Source organism: Eublepharis macularius, chromosome 1, assembly GCF_028583425.1.
Source record: "Eublepharis macularius isolate TG4126 chromosome 1, MPM_Emac_v1.0, whole genome shotgun sequence".
Taxonomy (NCBI): Eukaryota; Metazoa; Chordata; class Lepidosauria; order Squamata; family Eublepharidae; genus Eublepharis; species Eublepharis macularius.
In genome coordinates, this window is record NC_072790.1 from 146,539,295 (window position 1) to 146,544,821 (window position 5,527).

A 5,527-nucleotide genomic window follows, 5' to 3' on the forward strand; every position below is an offset into this window, starting at 1 on the left:
AAGCAGGAGAGAGCGCCTGCGCACGCAGCTCCTCCCACCTCGCCCGGCCCTTTGGGGAGCGGCCGGCAGGTTTACGCAAGCGCGCTTGCGTGCCAACTGCTCTCTTTCTCATCAAAACATAGCGCACGTGCGTGGCTGCTTTGAAATCTGAGTTCTTTACATGGACTTCTTGGGAAAAGAAATTGAGTTAACTGCAGTCGATTGCTGGGCTTTTGTGTGTGTTTGGTTTAGTTGTAAGGGAAGATGTTAGTCCAGATTCAGCATTTCCCGAGTAGGAGCCACTGGATGAAAAGCGAGCGGGACATATTAATTTGAATTAGCCTTTGGAAGAGCAGAATCTCTGTTGATGAATCTGCTACAGTCTGGTCCTGAGTTTATAGGAACAAAGACCCCACCCCACATCGTTGGTAGGGTTTTATTTGTGGTACCTTTCAACAATGGTTTCCTTTAATTATTGTTTTATGTTCTGGGTTGCCTCTTATTTGCTGGGGTCCAGTGCTAGGCAGCTCAGTATGCATATATTTGTATATATTATGTATGTTAGAAAAATTAATTGTATTATTTGTGATGATAGACCATTTTTAATGGGGACAACTTGTTAGTCGTTCAATCAAAATTTGCTCCATGGTATAAAACAATTAAACAGATTATCTCAGAGCCTCATACTTGGTAGATATAACAGCATATAACCTCAGAACAGCATTTACATTGCTGTGCTTCCAAACTATGCCAACAGAACTACTCACTGAACAATATTTTAAAATACCCCAGGAACAATACATTTGCATATGTGGAAGTTTGGTGGAAGATCTTCCCCACTATGATTTGGTTTGCCCTTTATACTTGGAACCCAGAAATAAATTTCTGGCAAAGACATTAGAGAGCTTAAATTCCTTTTCTGATTCTGAAAAACTAGAATTTATGCTATCAGATGTGGATCCCCTTGCTTCCAACAGGATGTCACTTTTTGTTCTAGCTGCTAGAAAAATTAGAGCAAATGTGGCTCTAAAAAAGCAGTCTGTTGAAAGGAAATGTGATTTTTGTGTCTGTATATGAGTTTTTAGAGATAGATGTAATTTTAGACATTTTAAAATTTTAGTTATAAATACATTTTTAACTTGTAAAGCCACATACAATAATGTCCGGAGCCAGTGCCGCCTGTCCTGGACTAGGCTGGGATGACCCCTGACCCCTTGGGCCCGTCGGGGCTGGGCAGGAGGAGCCCCCACCCCACTCACCAGTTGGCCCGGAGCCCCAACGGAGATGAAGCAGCCTGGCACAGAGCTGCCACAGCAGGGGCCTGCCGGGAGAGCCCACCGCTCAGCTGAGCGGTGCGGGAATGCCACAATAGGTAGCGGGCCCTGGCAAGCCGCAGCCAAGCAGCTCTGCCACACAGCTGCTGGGCCAGCCACCCAAGGGCTTGACGATGATGCTGTTGCTGCCGCTGGCAAGCCCAGGCTTTCTGAGGCTGGGCAATGGGCGGGGCATGGAGGTGGCGAGGCAGACACCAAGCGGGGGTGGGGGGGAGGGCCAGGAAGCTCAGGAAGGAGGTGGGGCAGACAAGAGGCCAAGGCTCTCCCCTGGCTGGCCGGGAAGCGCCAGGGAGGGAACTCCAGTGTGAAGGGTCGGCACAATGCCAGTGGCAGGGGAGAGGTTCAGGAAGGGAGGAACCAAGGGGTTGGCAAGGGAGGGGCGGACGGGAGGGAACCAAGCATGAGAGATGGGTGCAGGGCCAATCAGCAGGGGGATTCTCAGGTGGGAGAGGGAGGAGTAATGGGCAAGGAATGGGGAGTGAGGGCCGATTGGCTGCCTCCCAGGGAGAGGGACAGATGGGTGCTATAAAGGGAAGAGTTCCCATGAGGCTGGGGAGGAGAAGTTGGATGTGAGTTGGTCAGAGAGATTGCGGAGATTCATAACCCAGTGGGCAGGAGGAGGGGCTTGGTGAGGTAACCCCCCTCCCTGTCTGAGGCCGAGGGAACTCTCCCACCTAGACACCTGGGAAGACGGCGGAGGGCAGGGAGCGTGCAATGGACAGGGTGGTGGCTCACAAACAAATCATCCATTACATGATAGATCATTTGTGATATTCTGGGCTGGTTCTGGCTTTGTGATATTTGTGATATTCTGGGCAGGTTCTGGCTTTCTGCAAACAATGCAAAACTGAATTATTCAAAGGGGCTTTTTCACTCAGATAGGAGACTGTATTTTATTAAGGTCGTCTCAAAGAGATGTTTCAGTAATGTGTTAGAACCCATAGACTTCACCACTATGTTGCTTTATGTTGTCTAATGTCAGTCCTAGAATTGCTTGTGCTCAGTTTCAGCATTTCAACTCTTTTGCTAATGTTATATCTTTGTAAATGTGCATTTATTTACTAAAATCGAAAAGAGTCCAGTAGCACCTTTAAAACTAACCAACTTTACTGTAGCATAAGCTTTCGAGAATCACAGTTCTCTTCGTCTCTTCGCATCTGACAAAGAGAACTGTGATTCTCGAAAGCTTATGCTACAGAAAAGTTGTTTAGTCTTAAAGGTGCTACCGGACTCTTTTCGATTTTGCTACTACAGACTAACATGGCTAACTCCTCTGCATTTATTTACTGTATGGCATTGTTTATGGAAATGTCCTTGATATTGACTGCACTAATTTCACACTATATAATCCACTTTGAGTCTCAATGAGAAAGGTGGACTATAAATAAGAAAATTTTGGATCTACTGATTTGATCACATGCAAGATAGAGAGCATAGTGTAGCCTATTAATTAAGAGCATATACAACAAATTCCATGGAGCAGGAACAACCATGGACAAAAGGATAAAAAAGAGGATGCAATCTCTATAGAAGAGTGGGATAAAAAGCTAATAGATTTGGTTGTATATAAGTGTAGTAATTCCTGTTTGTTATTCTGTTGCATTGTAGAAGACAATACAATAAAAGCAGGATAATACCTAGAATAATCATTACAATAAATGACAATCCTATTCCATTATAAAGACTCTCTCCTGGATAGTTCCATATTAATCCCTTTATAAAAACGCCTTCCTGACTTTTAGTGTTTTGTACATTCTGAAATGTGAGACCAGGTAGGAGCCACAGAGAATGTGTATGAACAGGCAGTTGCCAATCTTACTTATTTGTAGGGTGACACCTTCAGAAGGCTTTGCTCAAATAAGCAAAACAACAGGATTTTAAAAAAAAATCTTGTTAAGTATATTGGAAGCAGTATGGGAACTGCAAAAGTCCGTGCTGTTGGTTTGGAGCATCTTATTTGGGATTAGAAGGGTTTTTTAAAGTCACTGTTGTCTTAAAGGTAAGAAATGTTTTGTCCCACTGACCAATAGTTAAGCCTGAAATCAGTTGTGACTACAGTTGCCCCTTATTTCATCACAAAGAGCATAAAAATAGATGGTGAGGCTGATCTTTAACTGCATCTTCCCCACAAATACAAAATCGTGTATCACATCTTTATATTGTTATTAAAGCCACAAACAGAAAACAGTAATAACTTGTCTTTGTGAAGATCCCTAGTTCAGTGCTGTTATTTTAAAACTTTTTGTTTAAATACAGGTTTGCCACAAGTCACATTTTAAAAAAGGTCTAAAATGTTACAAATGGAAGAGACCAAACAAGTTTGTGTAGTTTACGTTAGAAATTAGAAAAAGCAATAACAGCAACCGTCATTATATAATAGTAATTAAAAAGTCAGTTATAGTCAAAGTATAATCAGAAGAAAATATATATTGCTTCAATTTGTGTTTAAAGTATATAGATTGAGCTGGGTAACAGAAATTATTTTTGGGTTCATTATACAAAAGGAAACAGCCATTTTTCTGTAATTCATGCTGTTATTTTATCATGCCAAATAAAATAGAAATGTTAGTAACTGTAGGTAAATCCTTTTGTATTTATGTCTTATAATCAACAACAGCAACAAATTCTCCCCCCTCTCAGTCTGAGTAGAGGGAGTAGGTTTCTTCTGTGACAATTCCTACATTGGAAGATAAATACTAAATTCATTTAACTATAGCAATTCCACTGCTTCTTTTATTAGGCAGCCCTCTGTAGCATCTGCCACCCCAGCATGCAAAATGAGTTTGAAACAAATCCTCAACAAGCAGGCCACAGTTCCAACACCTCTATATCCTAGTAGAGTGTGTCTATCCACAGTATCAGTCTAGGTGTAATAGTATTGTGTACTCCATTCCTTCTAGACTTCTGCAGAAATAAGAAATGTTTTTAAAGGATCATGCCCTATATCTCTGGCTGTCCTGTGGGTGGCACCAAAGGCTACTCCTGAGTGAATTCAACTGGAGCATTCATTTCTGTAATCTGTAAACCATAATTTAGGATGACTATATGAATAAGTATTTTTCTGACTGATTTTGATAATTTCATTGGTAATTTTGATGACTGCCCAAGACAGACTGAATTCAAGTTCCAGGTAGGCTGCTCTGTTGGTCTGCAGTAGAACAGTAGGATTTGAGTCCAGATTTTGAGAGCTGACGCCCCCTTCTTCAGATACCTGACTCTCAAAAGCTTATACCATGAAAATCTTGTTGGTATTTAAGGTGCCACTGAAGTCAAATCCTGCTGAATTCAAGCTGTATCACTTTTATCTGTTGTTATTTTATTTGACATCAGTTTTCATGAGAGTCATCCTTTCCTGAACTTAATTTAGGTCCAGTATTATTTCTAGCCTGCTTTTTTTTTTGCAAGTGGATTCACCTTTGTAGTAACCTATGTAAAAAGTGTAGACATATGTTGAACAGTTACACTGCTGATATTCTTTTGGTCTCCTTTATTGTTGTCTTAGGCTATCTGAAGGAATTTTTTCTACATTCCTTCTAACCAGTGTGGTCTGACCTAGAAGGAATTGGCATCTTGATACAGTTCGTATGTGCACATTCCTGAACATATTACTGAGAAGTCTGCAAAAATAAAAACACTTTGTATTACCTCAGGGTTTTTAAAAACAAATGCCCTTGATTCTCTGTAAATGTCCTTGATCCTGTGCAGAAATATATTTTGTGAGAAAGTTTTTTTCACAGGGCCTTGCAGGTAGCACTGCATTGTTGCAATCTAGTCCTTCAGCACTGGTTCTGAGACCATAGTGTTGTAGTTCAAGGAGCAGGCCATCCAAAGCTCACAATAAATGTAAGTACTTAATTGAATTAGAGATGTAGCTATTACAACTTGCGTTCTCACATAGTCCTTTGTTTGATTGTATTTGTATCCAATAAGCAATACAACAGGACTAGGATTACAATATTAGAGAACAGTATAAGAAAAAAATCAGTCTAAGGCATGGCATATCATAAACAATGCAAATAAATTATAAAAGTAGAAAGCAAGGCTGCAAACTTAAGATAATACATACAATAAACAATCCTATACCCTTATAAAAGTTCCTTCATGAACCATTCCATTATGCTACAGCCTGATTTCCTTTTAAAAATTCCTTCCTGAACATTTCTGTTTTACGCATTCCATGAAATAATAGAAATGTGGGTCTTCATGACCTCAGA